The following is a 23,421-nucleotide window of genomic DNA, read 5'->3' on the forward strand; positions in this document are numbered from 1 at the left end:
ACGCCGCTCATTTAAAATAGATGCTGTTGAAACCCATTAATAGCAACGAGATCATGTCCATTTCAGTGGTGCGGTTTATTTGGCAGCCACTATCACATTTGTTGATAATAAAATCCGAGGCCATGGCGATGAAATCCGGCATATTTATTATACATGCTGGATGCATATTTCAGGATTTTGTTGATTGAAATGCATGCGAGTAAAATGCATCAGCAAGATAAACATACGATTTTTTTTTTTTAATGAGTGTGCAGGTTGCTCAATCAGCCAAATAAATAACGAAGATTGCAATAATTGCCGCCTTGATTAACTATAGTTGTGTAAAGTGTTGATTGCATTTACATGCACTTTTTCATTCAGTGTTTTCTGCAGTAGTTGAGCATTGTAACCAAATCCAGAAATGGTGTGCAGATGATTGACATAAATTGCTGGTTAAAGAACACAGTTTCAGCCGTCTGCTGCGTTTCACAGTTTGCTTTTGGTCACAGAGGTCCACAAAAAAGTCAATGCTGAGTAAATAGCAGTGGATTCTGGCGGAAAGCCATTTGCTGGATGTCTTGCAGTTTGCTTGCAGTGAATACAATCAAACTCCTAATATCACAGGCATGTGAGCAATATAAAAAATCTATAATGCTGCCATCACGAAGCCCAGAGATGTTGTAAATAAAGGTGCTTTGACTCTCTTGGCTCGATTAACTTGGATTGGATTCACACAGTGGTTTCAGGTTCAGAAATACAGTACATTTAATCTTCTCGCATTGGCAATGCCTGTTCTGAAGATGCTGGTTCAGCTGAATGTTGTAATTTATATTTTGAATGGCATGAGAGGCGATTCTGCAAGCAAAAGGGAGTATAGAGATAGTCTTTGTTTGTATAGGGGAATTACCAACTTATGTCACACATGACGTCACACGGGTTTAACTGCGCATAGCGGTTGCAAAAAAGACCGGTTGCAATAGCAAACATGTCGTGTTGTGCGGTAGGATGCCAAAATCAAATGTCCGAAAACAAAAAACTTCAATTTTACCGTACACCACACTGCTTTAATGCCAACCGCAGATGTCTTTGGCTGAAGGGAGCTAAATAGAGTAACACTACTTGTTTTTGATTGCAGCAATGAATTCAGAAAAAAACAGTTAAACATGGCTAATTAAACTGCGGACACAGAATGCTTAGAATGAAATGTAAAAATGTATGTTCACATACCCTGCCATACAGGTGCCGTTTCGCTGTCAGAATGCAGTCCTTTTGCTTGTTGATGATTAATTACCCAGGCCTTGTACAGTTCTGTCTTCTTTCCTTGTCTTTTTGCTAGGCAGAACCTCGTTTTTAGCACTACATAGTTTTAAATCTGATGATCATGGAACATTATTTCTTGCACATGACCACACACAACAAAATTGTAGGCATCCAAAGACTTGTAGGCCTTTAACTTCTCACTTGTAAAATCACTTGGAGCTTCAATGAGATAGTTGTATATTTAGTTCTGGATGCTTGGTAATTTCGATTATCCAATATCCATTGGGAGGGTGCTATCGCAAATGGACCTGTCATATGAACGGCACTCACTTTAACGTTAACTTTGCCGAATAACTGTGCTTATCACTGGGTGACAAGCTGTTATAATACGCTGAAAGCATTATGTAAATAATCTATATAATATGTAATCAATATAACTTATCTCTAATACATAAACAAAACTCTGTACCGCATCAGATGTCATTACCTCGCTGTGAATGCTAGCACTCTCGTTTTTTTCTGCAACCTCGATGCACGCGCGTCCTAAATGTTTACAAACCAGTAAGTCGTCTATTGTGTTAATTAAAAAAGCAAGTTAATCATGCATAAATAGATAGTGTTGTTTGACTAGTTTATATATTTACTCTTACTATGTGGATGACTAATAGAGGAGCACTCAAGCTCAGGATGTTTATGTTCAGTAATGTTTTCGAGTTATTCTCTTGTGCTGAAAAAAAATGTATTTGATTAAAACACACACAAAGTGGTCACAAAAGAAACAATCAAAAATAAGTATTATCTGCTAAAATAAAGATGAAATGAAAAATTTTAAAATGATCATTTCAACATTTTATATGAAATGTAAAAAATACTAATAAAATGTCATATAAATGTGAATACTTTTCACTATTTTTCCACTTATTAGCAAATACTTGTCAGCAAATACAATGCCTATTAAAACTTTTTAATTGCATATAACAGTACTTACAAAACATACTACTAATAATAATAATTACTATTTGTTCATTAAAATAAAGACTTCTATTAGAGCTTTAAAATAAACATTTGATCATTTTAAAATACAAAAAACAAAACAAAAACTAATTCAATCAACACAGGCTCATTGTGAAAACGTACCCCCGTATACATTTTTGGAGAGCTGAATCATGTAGCCAGAGCTATGTTCAGCTGCATTTCGACTTTAAAATGAATGCTGTGAGGTGGTATGATGCTTCTGACGGATTCGGTCTCTTTTCGTGCTTACCAGCTGACCGCTTACCTCCATGTAGATGTCTTTTCTGCTGTTACCAGTTTGTCCAGTAGCTCGCCATGTACGTTGGCAGATTTGAGATGTGAAGCAAAGTTGACCGCGGCGACAGGGTTCTGTTCTAGTGTAGAACAGTTCCAGAAAGCAGGTAAAACTAAAATAATAGACAAAAAATAAAATAAACAAGTAAATAACAGGGTGAGAATGTGGTAAGATCTGAAAACGTGTCAGGCTTTTCTTTTTCCGGATTGCTTTTGAAAACACTATCGGTTGGGTTTAGAGAAAGTGGTGGGTGGGGGATTGTTCAGAAATATAAATATATATACTGCTAAAAAAAAACATGCGAACCCTTAAACAACACAAGTGCTTCCTTTTTTGAGCATTTATAAGTTAATGTTAATGTATTTTTTTACTAATGTGAAATAACAATATATTTCAATTACACTTAACAAACCTTTACAAAAGTGAATAAAGACTAATAAAAGTATTGTTCATTGTTTGTTAATGTTAGTAAATACAATAACTAAAACCACCTTTATATATCATACTAACATTTACAAACAAAACATAATTCATAAATGTTTATAAATAACACTGATTTCACTCAATAAATGATAAATAATAACAATTTTCAGCCAAATTTTGACATTTTATTTTCACAAATTTGCAACACAACAGTGGTCTGCATACCTGCATTTAATTTGAATTAATATGAATCCACATTATACATTTTATTCAATGCGAATACCAAAGTTATCGATGCAGTGCTGCAGTAGGTAGTGCTTTCGCCTCACAGCAAGAAGGTTGCTGGTTCGAGTCTGAGCTGGGTCAGTTGGCTTTTCTGTGTGGGGTTTGCATGTTCTCCCTGCATTTGCGTGGGTTTCCTCCGGGTGCTCTGGTTTCCCCCACAGTCCAAAGACATGCGGTACAGGTGAATTGTCAGTAGTGTATAAGTGTGAATGAATATGTATGGATGTTTCCCAGAGATGAGTTGCAGCTAGAAGTGCATCCGCTATGTAAAACATATGCTGGATAAATTGGCGGTTCATTCCACTGTGGCGAACCCAAATTAATAAAGACAGTAAGCCAAAAAGAAAATGAATAAATAAATGAATGAATGAATGAATGAATGAATGAATGAATGAATACCAAAGTTCAATAAAGTCATCTTGTATAAGAAACTTCTTTCAGCAACTTTATAAATATTTTCCCAAACTTTTGACAGTTATTGAATAAAACAAAAGGTTCAGAAACTATTATCAGAAACTTTTCAGTTAGTTGTAGATGTGTAGCCTTCATTAAAAACCGTGGCCCATGGTTCCACTACAGAAATACATTTTTTAAAATGTGAACTGCATACCAGAATTAGTAATATCATTTATTCTAGTCTGAACGGTGCAGCCCTCATGAGTGAGAATAAACCCCAGTGCAGCTTTCTCTCTGTGTCTTCAGCCTGGCCCGGGAAAAGCCTAATTGGCTCTGCTTTCTGTTTGAACTTTCAGAGATTGTGCAGCTAAAAATTAAGGCTGAAGGTTTGGCTTCCCAGTAGGAGGCTTTAGCCAGACAGCCTACAGAGCTGCTGCAATAAATTGATAACACTGTTCTGGACTTTTACTGGAGGGAAAAGGATTTTTAAAAAGACGCAGAGAGAGAGAGAGAGTAAAGAAAGAGCAAGAGAGAGAGTTTGCACAGGAAGATACTGTGAGTCAGGGAATGGGAGGAGAGTGTAAGGAAGATGGAGCGATATTAGCTTTGGGAGAAATCCTAACCCTGCTGGCCCCGGTTTATTCTGCTGATCCGATTCATCTCTGTCAGTGATCTGTGCTCACGTATGGCCTGCTGGGAGATATCGGTCAGCGGAGAGATGTCACGATCTGCCTTAAGAGCACACATTTTACACCGTTAATTCCTACAGCTCATAATGCAGTAACTTTTGTAAAACTGTAAACAATCAGTAAAACGTTTTTAACAAAGTGTCCTAACAATACACAACTAAATTTCAGAGAAAAACAATTTGGCTGTCTGCACCAAACGCAACATGACAGAAACATTTAAATACCAGCCACTGCACTCCCAACGAAGTGGTAAAGGCTTTTAATTGTATTAATACAAATTAAAACGTTGACAATATTAATAGGCTACTGAGTAACAAATATGGCAACAAATGTCATGAAAAATGGCATTTGATTTAATCACATTGGTAGAGTTTAACATAGAATAAAGCGCATAATCTGTACCTGAGGTGTACTGTCATTCTGCTGGGATGTTCCAGAAATAGAAAGAGTTAAAAACCTTGTGCCATCTGAAATTTTCATCTAAAATTTGCATTTTTCTCCGCTGTTGTGTGTAGTTTCAGTCATTTTATTCTTAGTGCAAACAATAGGTTCTTTGTGTTGCCTTTAAAGTGAAATGACTGAACATAAACATACTATATACCAGGGATTCCCAAAACTTTTCAGCCTGCGACCCCCCAAAAAAACAACGCCAGTGACACGCCACCCCCCGCATTTCTTGAAGGTGGTTATAAATATTCAAACGTTGCGCACACAACAATAGGCCTATATAAACACAAGCATATTAACAACACAAAAAAGTGCAACAGTCTTACAGCCATATCATATTTATAGTCACTTATTAATTTGTTTAATTTAATATTAACCTCACCTAAAGAGACTAATGGGCACAACGCTTTCAGCACAAGTCCATTCTTCGTTTAATTTTGGAGACCTTCAATCAGAGATCATTCTCAATATTCAGTTGTGAACTGTATTTATTTTTTAGTGTATTTGATTTCCATAAAGATGACAAAGTTTAACCTGGTGCTATAAAATCAGTCTGCTGCATCTGACAGTACTGCTGTGTTGTTAATCTAGCGTACAGTAAACACACAATCCTATGAAAAAATTAACTGAAAGGCTGATGGCATTATATTTGCATACTGTTGTTTTTTCTGTACCTATCAACAACTATTTTTTTTTATATTGTACATGCTATGGATTAAATATGGTAATTCTAGTAGTATATAAAAAATTATTTGTCTTTTGGAAATCACCAAGGGACCCCCTGTCATTGTCCTGTGACCCCCCCCCCCCACCCCCAACCATCACTGTTCACCACCCCCACTTTGGGAACCACTGCTATAGACCATTTCAATGTGGTGATGTCACTGGCACAAGAAGATTTCCTGCTTGTTGTCAAACTATTTCAGAACTGTAACAAGAAGAAATTCAATAATATATCAATGTTAAAACAGCTGCCATAGCATTATTTATCAATATGTGTACCTTTTTTGATTATCTAAAGTTATAGATATTCAAAATGTAAAACAGGAAATAAGTTAGGACCATTGTTATTTTTTTATACCCCGCACAATGGTCTATAAGTGGTTGAGCAAAAATGCTAAATTTAGAGGAAAATATGAGACGACACTTAGAGGTTTTTGCACCTGAACTCTTCTTTTCTAAAATAGAAATTTAGCATGTCTCCACCATGGTTAGGACAGAAATGATTTTACAGATATAAAAGATACCTTTATCCATTGCAACATCGAGTTGTGTGTTTTTAGGACATGTTCCAAAAGTCCCATGTTTTTTTATTAGTATGTTAGTTTTAAGGATATCTAACATATAATGTGCTTTTTTTTCACGACAACATTAATAATATTTTGGAACGATAAACATGTCAGGCTAAATAATTCAAATAAATCATTGACTTGTGCTATCTTCATAAGTAACTAAAAATACAATTTCTTTACAAAAAGGCATTACAACCTAAAAAACTAAGTAAAACAGTCATAATAACATGTAAAAAAAAAAAAAAAAAACATACTTTTTTTACTTAAATTTTTGCAGTTTTAAAACCTTGACTTTTCCAAACCACATTAAACCTTGAAACCTGATATCGTGCCATACCTAATCAGTTTGTTAGCTTTGAAAGTATTTATTAGCTAGTGTGCTTCAAAACAGAAACAAAATTCACAATTGGAAGATATAAACCCAATATAAACATGTAAAGCTTGCAGTTTGTCACTTCCGACTAAATAGATCAACAATTTTTTTCACGTCACCTCATCTTCAAATCTTAAACAAACAAATGTTCACTAGTATCTTGCATGTCCCACTTGCTTTTAGATGCTTCAACGCTGTTGGCTGTTTTTTAAAGAGGAGGAGCTATCACCACACTCTCTTCATGTTTCAGTTTTACAGATTATATCTGACAGCGGAAAAAAAACAACACACATTTCAAAGCACTTCATCTTTAAAAACCACCCACAGGGTAAATATAGTATTTATATTATATAGAACATGATCTGTAGGCTACTTAATACTATAATGATTTTTGGCACAAATCCAGAATGATTTAAATTGGGGGGAAAGTATTATGAAGATCCCTATATCTATATGTTTCCAATAGAATCAATTGATCAATCAATAAATTGATCAATCAATCAATAATTTTTATTTATGTGGTATTGATATTACATGGAACATGATCTGTAGGCTACTTAATATTCTAAAGATATTGGCATGTAAAAAAGCAGTAATTTTGACTCATACAATTATTATTATTTTTTTTTTGCTGTTGCCAAAAATATATCCATGTAACTTAAGACTGGTTTTGTAGTCCAGGGTCACATGTATATTTTGTAAAATTATGTACATTTAGAGGTGACATGGTGGCTCAGTGGTTAGCACTGTCACCTCACAGCAAGAAGGTCGCTGGTTCGAGTATTGGTATTTCTGTGTGGAGTTTGCATGTTTTTCCACGTGTATTTATGGGTTTCCTCCGGGTGCTCAGGTTTCCCACACAGTCCAAAGACATGCAACATAGATGAATTGGGTTAACAATATTGAACAGAGTGTGAATGTGCGAGTGTATGGTTGTTTCCCAGTACTGGGTTGCAACTGGAAGAGCATCCACTGCATAAAACATATGCTGGAATAGTTGGCAGTTCATTCCACTGTGGCGACCCTTGATAAATAAAGTTATAATAATAAAAAAAACAATAATTCTCAGTTGATCCAGAAACATGTTTCCATAACGTCATACATTTCAGCACCCAAGAAGCAATTTCTGCAGCACAGGGCGTTTTGTGGCAATAAATCGACTTGGCAGAAAACACATTTGTTGAAGTATGATTCTATCCAGAAGCCGTATGTATATATCAGACTGGATTTTGCATGGGCAAGTTTAGACCGAAATGCGGTTAAATACAAGAGCGCAATGCAAACTGGGCTAAAAGGCGGGTGATAATAGATTTATAGCGAACGGGGCGTGCAAATCGCTGTAGGCGAGATAAGATGGATTTGTGAGATCGAAGACAGATTTAGGGCAACCTTGGAGGAATCCTGTTGAATAAAAAAACAGAGATATATTCCTTCATGAGAAATGTTGGTTAGCACATACCGCTGAGGCTCCACATGAAATAAATCCCGCAGGAAACATGTCGGTTAGAACCGATACACCATCAAACTTGTCTTGTGGAGATGGCAGACTTTATAAAGGCCATTTTTTGTCTTTCAATTGCTGGTTCAGTGCAAAACGCAATGCAAATGATGATGTTGTTTCTTATTCAAATGTCTCCTGTGAAATCTTATATGAGTAATGCGGTGATTGACTAAATCAGGGGTTCTCAACCTTTTTCATTTCGAGGCCCATCTTTTTCTCCGAAACTCTTTTTAAGGCCCAAACTGAATGTCTAGAGGAAATACTTATTTTAAAGCTTCATTTTATTAGCAAAACATTTCTTTTGCCTTCAATTATTCCCTTATTTTTGTACATCATTTTACAAAAAAGCCATTGTGCATATATATATATATATTTTTTTTTTTTAAACTTATTAATATATATATATATATATATATATATATATATAATATATATATATATATATATATATATATATATATATATATATAATATAATATATATATATATATATATATATATATATATATATATATATATATATATATATATATATATATATAAATATATATTAGGGATGTAACGGTATCAGAATTTCACGGTACGGTAATACCTCGGTATGAATGTCACGGTGCGGTATTTATTGAATCATTTACAGGAAAAAACAAAACTTATGAAAATACTCCAAAAAAGTGCCAAAAGTGTCAATGACATACAAATTAGTCATCTATCTGTAAGCTTTGAAACAGGAACTTCAATTTTAATAACAAAAAAAATATTAAACCATGTAAAAAAATTAAGTTTCAATTTAGTATTGTTGAAAACTCATCACATTCAACATTTAATCACTCACTCACTTAGATAGAGATGGGTTTAAAAGAAAATTATCATATAAATATAATCTGGTAAAAGCTGGTATCTCTGGGTATTTACAATGTCCCCTGCAACAGAAAGAAACCCTCTCATTTGGGACTGAGGTTTCTGGGACAAGAGAGATATGACTTGGCCCAGGTTGACAGCAGTGGGTAACGTTGTGCATTGTCTTTCCCCCACTTGAGAGGACAAACCATGAGTGAGATAGAGATCTCATGTCTGCATCAATCTGAACAGTGTGCTGTGTTTCTGCAGTCCCATGACTGATTATTAGTCGTATTCCCCAACTTGCAGGCACGTGCACACACAGTGCTCAACCTGTGCAGTGCACATGCCCTTTTTAGTCTTGGATAGAAAGTTCCCTTCCAAAATGATCAAAAGTGCCCCCGCGACCCGACATACCCTCCGTCCCGCTTTACAGTACGCGCGCGACAACACCGCTATTCAGTACGCGCGCTGCGACAACACCCGCTTTAGGGTTTTCCAACTCTTTTTCATCCCCGCTTCTAGCAGCACACTCCATTTCCGCATTACTGGATCTGTAGCGACAACAGACCGCAAGGGATGATGGCCGAGCCTGGGCTGATGGGAATTGTAGTTTCCGGTACCTCCCGTTCGCTTCATTCGCCTGAGCAAATTTTTTCTGAAGATCTATAGTTTTACCGAGTCATGCGACTACGGTAATATCGAAAAAAAAATTTATATTGCGGTATGACGGTATTTACAATACCGTTACATCCCTAATATATATATATATATTAATAAGTAAAAAAAAAAAAAAACGCACAGACAGGTTCAAAAACTATTTGGGCCTTTTCTTCAGAAGGACTACATGAGATGCTTTAAATTATATACTTTGAATTAGACTGACTTCTATTCATCTATTGATCTATATTCATTAAAATAAACAACCTAACACTAAACATAAATTACTGTAAAAAAATAACAAAACAAAAAAACGCTAAATCTGTTGAACGATCTGAAGGCGGTTTGGTTTGTAGCTGGACATTATTGAAGCTTGCAGGATGTCAATTTGGACAAAAATTAAGCAGATATTTCAAAGTGTTCACACAAAAAGAAAGCGCATAGCCTAGTTTGTGAATCAACGGATTTGTGTGACGCTGATACAGTACGAGTCAGAGACTCGTGAGGCATGTTCGAGCTGGTTATTATAACTCTCACCAGTCTTACCTTTACTTTCGTGTGACTGTTTGCTTTATACAACGGACAACGCAGTCCTAGTTGACACGCAGCAGTTGGAAATTTAAGCCACAGTTCAATCCATTTAAATTTGTAATAACTAATATGTTAACTTAAAGTCCATATTAACCAGAAGATGCCACCTTTTTTTTTTGTATTGTGACACAGTTCCTATAGAAACAGATTATTAAATAAGAAACAGTGGGCGTGGCTTGTTGTTTTTTTTCTACTCTGAGCTGATTGGATGTAGTAAAGTAGGGATTTCATTCAGAAAGATTGAGAAAAGGGTTTGGGGAGAGTCATTACACCCTAACATACACCTCCTCCTCGACATTTCTGTTTGTTGACAAAACTGACAGTAGGAGGGGCGTGGTTAAGTATGTTAGCCACGCCCAATACCTCAGACATAATCTGTATTTTCAGATTTCAATTAAAGATTACAAGGGCAAACAATTTTGTTCTCAATGACATGCACAGATGAAGAGTCCAACACAAAAGAAACAAAAATCAGTATGCCATCAATAACCAATGTAAATTGATTGTGTGGAACCCAGCATTGTTCACTGAATTTTTTCAATATTTTCCTTTCCACTTCTGTTGCCAATTCAATTCAAATTCACACTAATGAATATAAAGAGAATCCACGTTGGAAATCTGCTTTTGGCACAACCTCATTATGCAACCAAACCCTAAAACGTATGATGCTCGACACACACAAAAAAAGACAGGCCGAGATGTCTGGCTGCTGCAGCTTCATCAATAATGTAGGCACTCAGAAGGGTCTGGACTCTTGCTTGTTGGATCTGCTTGGGCGCCTCTGTCACGCTCTCCTGTTCTCAAACGTCCCTCCTTCCACCATCCTCACATTCATCCCCACTGCTGCGCCCCTTTTTTCATATCATCTCAGTTTGTTTTGCAATAAAATATTTATCGTCTGTGCCCACTTCACTTATTCTCCGTCTTTTCTGTCAATCTAACCGAACTCAATGTTCTCTGAAACCTCTCTCTCTCTCTCTCTCTGTCTCTCTCTCTCTCTCTCTCTCTCTCTCTCTTTCTCTCTCTCTCTCTCTCTTCTCAATTCAATTAGATTCAAAAGAGCTTCATTGGCCGAATGTTGATAAATCCAGACACAAAATAAGAAAATAAGAAACTAATATGGTTATTTAAAAGATAATGAAACAGGAAAAACATTATTAATAATAATAACAATAACAATAATATATATAAAATAAATTTCTGTACATTCATTTAGATGCTTTGTGCTTTCTTTATTGGCATAAATTGTCAAGTATTACCAAATCACTGCAGATTACAGGAACAATAAAGTGATTATATAATACATATATACACACAGAAAACAGCCATACACAATTAGAATTTAGGGTCCCACTTTATATTAAGTGCCCTTAACTACTATGTACTTGCATCAAAGAGTAAATACAATGTACTTACTGTGTTCATAATGTATTTGAGAACACTTGTGGTGCTCTTGAGTTGGGATAGGGGTTGGGTTATGGACAGGTTTGGTGGTGTGGGTAGGTTTAAGGGTGGGTTAAGGTGTAGGGAATGGTCAGCAGTGTATTTACAAATGTAATTACAGAAGTTAATTACAGATGTAATTACATACAGGTTTTTAAGCAAGCATAAGTACACAATAAATACATGTATTTACACAATAAGTACATGGTAACAAACTATTAATTCCTGTGTAAATACATATTAGTTAAGGCCACTTAATATAAAGTGGGACCGAATTTAGATAAAGATAAATTGATGATAAAGATCATCATTATTATTATTATTATTATTATTTTTATTATTATATAACATATAAAACACAATACAGAACTGTACATTCATTCAGATGCTTTTTATTATTGCTCTCTCAATTCAATTCAATTCAGTTCAATTTAGACCTGCTTTATTTGCAAAGCATTGCAAAACACATGAACATTAAATATAAAACAGTAAACTCATTATATAATGCATATACACCAACAGACCCCCCCCCCCCCAAGGCTGGAGAATAATATCATACTATATAACATCTAATAAACAGTTAATGTCTTAATAATAATTAATAATTAATAACAGTTAATAAGCTAGTAGTTAATAGCATGACTTGTGAGCTAAACTAGTGTTACCCTTCATTTTCATTGTCTAACATGAACAGATACTGTAATAAATGTACTGTTCGTCATTTGTTCATATTAGTAAATGCATTAACTATCATTAACTTTTACAACCTTACTGTAAAGTGTTAAAGTTTTTTTTCATAATGAGAGATGTGTTGTTTTTAAAAGTTTATATTAAATAAATGTGATTTAAATTACAATATCTTTCTCTTTCACTCTCTCTTTCTCCTCTTGAACCATTGCGCAGCAGCATTACAGTCCATCTTGACTTGTTCATCACTTTAAAAGTGTTTGCTTTTCACAGCAGAGATTCATTTCTTCCTTTGTGTTCAATCTATTTGCTGTGATCTTTCATTCGGTGTGTTTTTTTCTTCTCGACAATCTTTTACCGGCGACATATTTCGCACTGGCAGGATGTCTCAAGGACACAGCAAGAAAATGCCATTTGTAAACACTTGCCACTGTGAGCCGAGATGAGTTCTGTCGCTATCAAAATGTTTCACGAGCGCAGATAATTGAATGAATTGTTGAACTGTGCTTCTCTATTCAGCAAAGATTACAGGGCGTTTTTCACTTTTGCAGAAACGGGGAAAAGCATTAAACCTTCAGGGCTTGGACTGAAGAATAGCTTATTGTGTGTGTGTATATACAGTTTACAGACACTTTTTTGTTCAATCTGACATGCTTCACTCTGGAACCATTAGTGCAAAATGGTGTAATGCAGATAATGAACAATGAGCTGAATCCTCTAACCAGGTACAGAATAGTAGACGTTAGACTAGTTTTCTCATCATGAACAAACCTGCTTTGTTACTGTTCGTTTATGTGTTAGAAAAGAGAATTATCAACACAGGCTCATTCTGAAAACGTTGCCCTATATACATTACGGGAGATCACGAATTATATAGCCAGAGGAACATATGGCTGAATTTCTTCTTTAAAGCGAACGCTATGGGCGGTATTACTTTTCAAGCTTACCAGCTGAACATTTACCTCTGTGTGGATAGCTTTTCCACTGTTACCAGTTTGTCCACTTAGCTAGACATGCATGTCGGCGGACTTGTGACATGGAGCAGAGTTGACCACGACTATAAGGTTTGAGTCTGGCGAAGAACAATTCCTAGAAAACAATAAAAAAAATTGTAATTTAGATTTTTTATTTTTGTAGAAAATAAATATTGAAACACACCTTTTTCTGTTGTTGTTATTCCAACAATTTTGATTTCGTAAGTCATTTGAATTTAAAACTTTAGTATTGTGTTGCCTAAAAGTGTATGTAAACAAACATAGCACATTTTTTGTTATTTCCATAAAGAATTTTTAAGGAAAAATATGCTATAAATGTCACGGTCGTGGTGGGGAAAAGGAGCGAGGACTCAGGTGCAGCAATAATGGGTTTTTATTAATAATAAAATGAAAACAAAAAGGCAAAACAAACAACCCCGAGGGGGAAAAACTCTAATAAAACAAATAAAAGAACAAACAGACTTGACTGGCTGGACAAGACAGGGCTGGACACAACAGGACAGGAAACTATCGACGACGAACTGGCAAAGGACTGAAAACATGAGGGGGATTATAAAGCAAAAAAGTAAATTGACACACAGGTGAACACGACAAACTAATAATGAGTAAACAAGGAGGGTGGGACTAGACAATAGACGGGAGAGCGCATGACACAGAGAGACAATACAAGCCATGCGCTCACATAACACAACACTGAAGCACACGACAAAAGTACGTGACCACAATGTAAACACCGAGCCACGTGCTTTGACAAAAGACGCAAGACACGAGCACACGATAAATGAAAACACTCACCGTGCGCTCACACACGCAGCGTGCATGCTTCATCCCAGCGCCGACCAAAACCGAAACCAACAAGACTGAGATGCTGGGAATGAAACACCACGCTGCTGACAGACGAAAACACAAACACGAGTACAAGAGAGCATGCGTCTGAGGGACGCAGAGCGCGCGCGCGGCCGCGTCAAGCAGGAGCGCGCACACTCTGCGTACACCCACGACGGCGCGTGCGCACACACAGAGACAGAAACAGGACCAGACATGGGTAGTGTCCGAGCTCTGCCACCAAAACAAGAATTTACAAGACCAGAGTGGCAGAACCCTGACAATAAATAACAATTATTTTATCAGCAGTGTAAATAATAACATAAAAAAATGTCTTATTCACAAGCTTAACTCTAAATCAGACAACCCAGGCTCGTTCTGAAAAACAACCCCTATATACATTTCTGGAATCTGGAGACCATCAAATACTTCCCAAGAGCTACGTTTTTGTTTTCGCAAATCCGTGAGAGGCCACTGTGTACGCTTTTTCAGCTCTCAAATTTCTCTAGCGAGTGCCGTTCGTGCCTGCTGTTCTCTCATATATCCACCAGAGGCCGCTTCGACTGACTGTTTGAGTGACTGAATAACTGACTGATTGACTGACCCACCCTCCCCTTCCCCAAACCCAACCAATAGTGTTTTCAAAAGCACCAATTGACCTGACAACCCACTTCCATAAACCAAACGGACAAATTTAAAAAGCAATTCAGACAAAGAAAAGCCCTTGTCTGATTTTTACCACGTTTTAACACATTCTCACGCTGTTATGTATTTGTTTATTTAATTTTTTAGCTTCTGTTTTTGTTTTACCCTCTTTCTGGAATCGTTTTTTACCGAACTTGAACCCCTTCATCTTGGTCAACTCCTTTCTGCATCTCAAGTCCACCAGCATACATTGTGAGCTAACTGAACAAACTGGTAAAAGCAGTCCATACAGAGATAAGTGGTCAGCAGGTAAGCACGAAAAGGATCGGCGTCATACCGCTCCGTAGCGCTCGTTTAATAAATGAAATGCAGCCATATGTACTTCTGGCTACATAATTCACGATCTCTAGAAATGTATATAGAGTTACGTTTTCAGAATGAGCCTGTGTTGAAATCATAAGTTCAGAGAGAATGAGATTTGTCATGTAGTCTCTCTATTTTTCATATTTCCACTTTTCATTTTGAGTAATTTAATTACGTGCTTTAACATCCAGCAAGTATTTTTTTGTGTGTAAAGTCATCTAATAGACATCTTAATACAGACATTTTGGCTAAAATTAGGCTAAATATTGAGTCTATTGAACTCAAAATTGCTTGGTGGGTAGTTTGTTGCCAAATTCTCATTTAGGTTTTGAAGTTTTCATTCATTTTCCTTCAGCTTATTCTGTATTTCAGGGGTCAATACAGCGGAATCAACCGCTAACTACTGCGGCATATGTTTTACACAGCAGATGCCCTTCCAGTCACAACCCAGTACTGAGACCCCCCCCCCCCAACACACACACACACTACGTTCAATTAGTTTATTCAAATCACTTATACTGCATGTCTTTGGACTGTGGGGAAAACTGGAGCAACCAGAGGAAACCCACGAGAACACGGGGAGAACATGCAAACTCCACACAAACAGCCGGCACTCAAACCAGCGACCTTCTTTCTGTGAGGTGATAGTGCTAACCACTGAGCTGCCGTGTTGCCGGTTTTGAAGTATACTGTAACTTTTTCCTCTGATAATTTTATCTCAGGATTATTGCCATAAAGAAATTGATTCTGAATAGTGTTACCTTTTGTTAATAATAACAGCAAAGCTCTAAGCCTTAAATATCTTTCACGGTCAAATGTAACACAAAAACAGTGTTAGGTTTTAGAATATAAGGGCTGAGTCTGTGCATTATTACTAATGCTAACGCCACAGCTAAATCCCTGCTAATAGCAGCAATTACACTTTGCAATTTGAGACATGAGTAATATGGCTCGCTAATGGTCTGTGATGAATATTTATATGAATATTAAAGGCTTCTGCGGTAGGGAGGATGAAGCGGAACGTGTATATATCACAAGTAAAGACACTCTCAGAGAAAGCAGAGGTCGTTTGACACAATCTATGGAATTGAATAGGCCAGTTGTCATTTTTTTGCAAAAGATGTAAGATTCGGTTACATAATCTTAACTCCATAGTTTTTTTTTTTTTAGCATTTTATGCTGTTATTGTACTTTTTAGGATTTTAAGATTAGATTTCAGATTCAGATTTCAGTGTAATCATTGAAATATCAGCTTTATTCCACCAACTATTCACTGTATAAACAAAATCTTTCTGTTTCAAATTTTTGAGTTCAATCAAATTAACTTTTTAAGTCATTTCCATTTACATCAAATAAACTGAATAAAGATTTAGGGCTCTATTTTTACGATCTAGGCACAAAGTCTAAAGAGCATGTTGCAAAAGCATTAATGGCGTGTCAGAATCCGCTTTGCGTCCTGGCACATGGTATAACAGGGTTTTGCTTGTTCTCTTAATGAGTTATGGGTGTGTTTAGAGCATAACGTGCATTAAACCAATCAGAGCCTCACCTCAAATTCCCTTTAAGAGTCATTTGCCTCATGCCATGGCGCATTTGCTGTTTACATAGCAACTTTGTAAGTGGAAAAACTAAACGCTTCACTAGAGAGAAAACAGTTAAACATACCATCTGCAGCACGAGGATAAAGATCAAGCCTCCTCCATTCGGCCTCTTTACTTTCTCTTTACTTTTACTCCTTTACTTTAGTGGATAAGGAAATGGTGTTGTACGCATTCCACTGAAAACATTCATTAGCCTACATATTGCATTTATTTTGTTAAGTGCAAAGATTTGCTTCAAAACTATTTCTAAATTCAGTTCTAATTTCCAGCGAACAAATAAATGAACAATAATATATATATATATATATATATATATATATATATATATATATATATATATATATATATATATATATATATATATATATATATATATATATATATATATATATATATATATATATATATAATTATATCCAAACACACGTCCTATTCTTATGCCCCATATGAGGATGCATATATCTCCAAAACATGACAGGTAGACAAAATTACACTTGTTTTTATTAAAACAAATATAAATATGCACATAATAAATAATGCTCAAAATAATAATAACATTATACAAATGCATATTGTCATTAATTTGAAAATTAGGGATGAGTTGGTCTGAAAAAAGCTACAAATTGCGCCGAACACATCTTGCCCATTAAGTTAAACTTTGCAAAAATAAAAAAATAAAGTTAGCTGAAACCTGATTAACTTTTGCTGTCATGACTTGACATATAATTTTTTACTGTGTCGATTTCATAATTATTCGGAGGTGAAAACATTCATATCGTGTTGTCTAGAAATTGATATAATATTGAATATATAAATAGGCGACACGGTGGCGCAGTAGGTAGTGTTGTTGCCTCACAGCAAGAAGGTTGCTGCTTCGAGCCTCGGCTGTGTCAGTTGGTGTTTCTGTGTGGAGTTTGCATGTTCTCCCCACATTCGCGTGGGTTTCCTCCGGGTGCTTTGGTTTCCCCCACAGTCCAAAGACATACAGTACAGGTGAATTGGGTAAGCTAAATTGTCCGTAGTGTATAAGTGTGAATGAGTGTGTATGGGTGTTTCTCAGTAGTGGGTTGCAGCTGAAAGGGCTTACGCTGCATAAAACATATGCTGGATAAGTTGGCGGTTCATTCCGTTTGTGGCGACCCCAGATTAATAAAGGGACTAAGCCGAAAAGAAAATGAATGAATATATAAATGAATATGTTTCTGAAAATATGGTTCTTTGTCATTTTATGAAAAGTAAAGATCTAAATGACAACATTTTTATTTTACATTTGGAAGAAATGTCATCAGTAGTTAATAAAATTATAGGTAATAAAACAGAAACTACATTGTATTCAAACACAGTTAACTTGTTAACAAAGGTGCAGTAATGGGACCACGCCTCACTTTGTCTCCTTAACCAATCACCTGCTCCTTAAACTTATTTAATGCAAACCAGCCTCTAGCACTGTTCTTCTCATTCTCTCAACCCCACCCTCCCTCCCTCCATTTCCTTGCTTTCCATTGACAATTGGGGGGGGGGAGGTCCAATCACTCTACCAAAATATTACAGAGACGATACCCCCACTCTGAGTCTCTGGGCATCATCGTAGGATGCCCGATCAACCTATCTTCCTGTTTACTATTTATCCTCTTACTTCCGTTCCTCTTCATCCCACTGTTCTCTAACCACCCCTTTTCATTCCTGCATCCCTACAATAAAGTCTAGCTCAAAGTGTGGCATGGTCCATGCCGGTAAAAATACTAAGAATCATAAATTGAGAGAAACTGATGATTTCCAATTGATCTCTACCAGTATTGATGTGTTTTTATTTAGAATTTATTATATTAGGCACAAGCGTTGGGATGGCGCAGTGGGTAGCACTGTCACATCACAGCAAGAAGGTTGATGGTTTGAGCCTTGGCTGGGTCAGTTGACATTTCTGTGTGAAGTTTGCATGTTCTCTCCTTGTCCTCGTGGGTTTCCTCCGGGTGCTTCAGTTTTCCCCACAGTCCAAAGACATGTGGTTTAGGTGAATTGCGTAAGCAAAATTGTCCGTAGTGTGTATGTGTGTGAATAGGAGTGTATGGATGTTTCCCAGTGATGGGTTGCAGCTGAAAGGGCATCCGTTGGCATTTTCTGTTGGTGGTTCATTCCGCTGTGGCGACCCCTGATTAATGAAGGGACTAGTTCGAAAACAAAATGAATGAATAAATATATAAAGCAGTTAAATACAATACAGTACATTTTATATGTACATATTTATAGGTATACCAGTCTCATAGAAAGCGCAAAGTAAATGTTAGGAACAAAAACAAACTTAACAGACCCATTCCCATTTTGGAAACAAGTAAAAAAATAAGCTGCAAGATGGTAATGCCATGCATCAGACACAATGAAGTATTTAGTGATGCTGTGATTCGGAGTGAAATGCACTGGGCCCATTTAGACCCCAGAAATCGTTGGACATTATCTGATTTGGTTTAATTATGTCATGAGCCATTGTATCGGGGCGGCATTAGTCACATGTAAATGTGTGCCTGAGCGTCTTAAGTGGCAGCTGTGTAGCGTTCAAACAAACAATATCAATGGCTCTAATGCGCCGCGCTCATTTAGCGGTTCTTTTGGGCTATATTTTTGACCTACTGAATATAAAGCAGCCAGGAAAGCATATTTCAGTTCAATTATGGAAAGCAGAAAGAGAGAGAGAGAGAGAGAGAAAGAGAGAGAGAGAGAGATGGAGTGGCTCATTTGGAATCCTGCAGGGAACCAGTTGCTACGGTAACAGGGAAGGTAGCCAGCTCCGTTGGGAGATGTTGCCACAGCAACCAGCCTCAGTGGCCAAGTGATGCTGCCGAACGAGAGCGTGAGGTGAAGAATGGGGGAAGGAGTGGCAAAAAATACACGCGCAAGTGTTTGATGTGAGTCAGAGCGATGGGGGAAGTGCGGCCTAGTGACGAGATCAGATGAAAGAGCTGATAAAATATGTGTTATCGCACGTGCTGCCATCCAGGGAAAGCTTAATTGGACCTCGTGGAAATTTCCACAACAAAGTGAGCCAAGGTAAACGCGAAAAAGCAAGGAAGGGAAACCCAGTTCCTCTCTCCTCTGGGGAGAGCCAGATCATGTGAGCCTCAGACTTTGACAAGTTCTCCATAACCTAACAACTCCAAATGACACATGCCGCGTCCCAATTCGCATGCTACCCGTCCTAAATAGTATTCGGAAATAGAAGTAGTATGTCCTAAATCATATGTTCAAATGAAAGTCACTCAGATGGTGTACTATTTCTGGCAGAAATTCGAAGTGGAGATCAATGCGTACTCTAGCGGATAATATTGCCAACATAGATATTTACATTAGTTGTCGCCAACGTTATTGTTGGCTATTGGAAGGAAGGCGTCAATTAAGCTGCCATTTTAGTACAGGCTAGCGCTCCTTTGAAATGAATGTGGGACCAAGGTGCAGTGGAGGACTGGCCATTCAGAGCCATAGATATATACAGATATGCACATATATCTATGATCAAGAGTTTTCCCTGTGGTCAGTATTTAAATTACGAAAGTTATTTTAATTTTACACCACTTTTCTACATCGATGGTGACCGCATGGGCATTGCCAACAAAGAGCATGTATTTGTGTGCATGGGCATGTATTATCCTCCCTACCTGTTAAATTTGATCTAATCTGTGTCCTGAAACACACCTCCTCTCCCGCTTTCCCTTCTCATTCTAACGGAGGGAGCGATTCGTTTGTGAATGAATCCCCATTATGAACGACTCGTTTACTTAGCCGACAATAATACAAGTTATTAGCAATGCAGCATCTTGTTGTTATATTTCATTTACATTGTTTACTTATTTTATTAAACAAAACCAGCATAAGCCTAGTATTCAGTGCAAGTTAGTGGTATTTTGCCATATAGTGAATGCAGTGAGTGAAAGTATTATCAAAAACGTAATATTTTTACATTTCATTCCTAGCATTCAGTGTCCGCAGTTTATTAACCATATTAAACTGTTTTTGCTGAAATCATTGCTGCAATCAAAATGAGTAATGTGTATGATTCAGCATAGCGTGAACATAGCTGATATGAAATGAGAACTGCAGTCGAGCATTTTTAATTAGGTCATCACTTCATTCAGCTCCCTTTTAGCCAAAGACGTCTGCGGTTGGCATTAAAAGCAGTGTGGTGTACGGTAAAAGTTAAGTTTACTATTTTTAGCATCCTACCGCACAACACGACATGTTAGCTATTGAAACCGGTCTCTTTATGCATGCGGTAACCTGTGTGCTGTAGGTTGGTAATTCCTCTATGCTGCATGTCTTTGGTCTGTGAGGGAAACCCACGCGACCACAGGAACAACATGTAAACTCCACATAGAAATGCCAACAGGCCCAGCCAGTGACCTTCTTGCTGTGAGGCAAAAGTGCTAACCACTGAGCCACCATGCTGTCCTACTTAATATAAATGTTTTATAATATAAACATATTGTATAACATACAGTATACACGTGGTGTACATACTTTATACTAGTGATGGGTCGTTCATGAACGATTCGTTCATTTTGAAAGAATCTTCAATATGACTCGAGAACTACGAGTCCTCTCAGGGACCGATTCGTTCATCCGCGCGTGTACACATTTGTGCAGGTGGTATGGTTCATTTCAAGTCTTTTGATTCGTTCATCGCGGAAAGGCAGAAGCCAATCATATGCATTTAGAGCCGGAAAAAGAATTGATTCGTTCATTTCTTGAGTCCTCTATGTGGTCTGAGTCATTCTTCCTCATGGGCCAATCATAGGCATTTAGAGCCAGAAAAAGAATTGAACCGTTCATCTCTCGAGTCCTCGAGTTTGAGTCATTCTGTCACGTAATGAACGAACAACTCAAGAACCAGAAGACTTGAAAGCTGAACTAAATATCATGGCTTCTATTGACTCAGACTGTGTACTTTGGTTAAGATTATATGTGAATGTCAGTGTAACGTGAACGAACCACTGACATTTGAAGACATGAAGAGGTGAGCTGAGCAAAGAAACAGCAATACCTTCATAGACAAAAGAGCAGGTAAACATTGAATTATTATTTTCCCCTTCTTATAGTATTCTATTTATGACTTATTTGTCATGTGATCAACCTTTTGGGCTTGTTGTAGATGTGTTTGGAAGCAATTCGTAACATTTTATTTAATATTTTAGCAAATTGAACCAAATGAACGAAATGACTCGAAAAAAGATTCGTTCATCTCAATGAATGAGACTCAAAGATTCGAGTCAGTAAAATGATCCCATCACTTCCCATCACTACTTTATACCACACCACACAAAAACCTCAAAACTTAATGAAATCCTGAGTGGGCTTGACAAACCACCTGTTGAAACACTTTCTCTCCATATGCACCTGGCACTTTACTTAAACTCCATCTTACAAGGACTCAATAAGAAAAACAATGTTTACTTGTAAATGTACCGCAAATCTTATTGCACAATGTTCTTGTTTTGATCAAATCATCCTTTGCACAATATCTTGCAGAATATTGTTCTGTTTGGCACAATAAAGTACTTGTATTGTCTGTCTTAGATTATGTGTATAGTTAACTATGTATAGTAAATGCAGTTAGTATAATTAGATTATCACTCTGGGTATATCAGTTATGTATAGGTTTAAAATAGCTCTTAAGTCTAGTGTTGTGATCTTATTTAAAATTATGTATATTTATGTAGCACTGTGGTCCTGCGAGAAATGACATTTCATTCAACTGTATGTCCACAAATGTAGAGGAATGACAATAAAGCTCCACTTGACTTGACTTGATGTATTCAAAATATTTGTATTGGATCTAGTTTACATTTGGCTGTGTAAGCTACAGTATATCATCAAGGTGTATTAATTACAGGCCGTATTTTAAACCTATTCATAAAATCTCATATGAAAACATTTGAATCATTCTTCAGGTTTTTGACATCAAGACTGCAGCATTCAGTAGATTGTGTTGGTCATTCTGGAAAAGAGCCGCTGAGTCTGTGCTTTTTAATTTGCAGATTGGCAGTGGAAAGATCCATTGGTGCCTTAAATTGCTTGCAGTCTCTGACTAATTTTGTCCAATTTTGCTCTTGATTTGCATGAAATAAGACTAAATGTCAAGGATTGTACAAGTATGGTTGTTTGTTTGTGTATTTAATAAGATTTTCTCATGAAAAGCGAGGAGATTAAGAACAAATTGTGTTTTGCTTATGCTTCTTGGATTTACAGTGACGTAGGTTTTCTGAGTACAGGCCACATTCTTATGGAAGAGCTTTCTGATAAAGACATTCCATCAAGCAATCAGACATGTGAATTTGGGAATAAAACAAAGGTTTAGTTTGGTTATAAAACATATTGCATTTGGCATCATGAACTATCAGTGTAATAGTGCTTGGTTAATAATATTGTTACATAATTCACTGTTAAAATATGCTTACATGCTCTACCATCCAAAAAGCAAAAAAAAAAAAATATTAGACTCAGCAAGGCTATGTAAAGTGTTGTAAAATTAGTAATAATGTGAAATATGATTCCAATATAAATTGATATATTTAAAAATCTTATTACTCCTGCATGCATTGAATTTTCAGCAAATACAATTTCTGGTAAAACAGAAAAATCTAATGTCATATTTTTGTGAAAACTTTATTCCAACTTAAGTTAAGTTTGTTTGTTTTATATATATATATATATATATATATATATATATATATATATATATATATATATATATATATATATATATATATATATATATATATATATATATATACACATATATATGATTAATAAAATTATCTAATATAAATGTCTT

At 36.4% G+C, this 23,421-nt stretch overlaps 1 protein-coding gene and 1 long non-coding RNA gene across 7 annotated transcripts in view; one reads left to right on the plus strand and one right to left on the minus strand.

The window, feature by feature from the left end:
* Positions 1 to 23,421, plus strand: part of aplp1 (amyloid beta precursor like protein 1) — a 133,462-nt gene that overhangs the window by 17,921 nt on the left and 92,120 nt on the right. The gene's annotated exons all lie outside the window — the stretch shown is intronic.
* Positions 2,173 to 23,421, minus strand: part of LOC137487777 (uncharacterized) — a 63,950-nt gene continuing 42,701 nt past the window's right edge. For 2 of the 3 annotated variants that reach the window (XR_015509771.1, XR_015509772.1), the window contains one exon: positions 12,099 to 13,261. This is a non-coding gene — a long non-coding RNA (uncharacterized LOC137487777). Of the gene's footprint in view, positions 2,661 to 12,098; positions 13,262 to 23,421 lie in introns of those variants that run through there. The other variant, XR_015509770.1, reaches the window with a different exon arrangement.

The sequence above is a fragment of the Danio rerio genome, chromosome 15 (genome assembly GCF_052040795.2).
Source record: "Danio rerio strain M-AB ecotype USA chromosome 15, GRCz13ab, whole genome shotgun sequence".
NCBI lineage: Eukaryota > Metazoa > Chordata > Actinopteri > Cypriniformes > Danionidae > Danio > Danio rerio.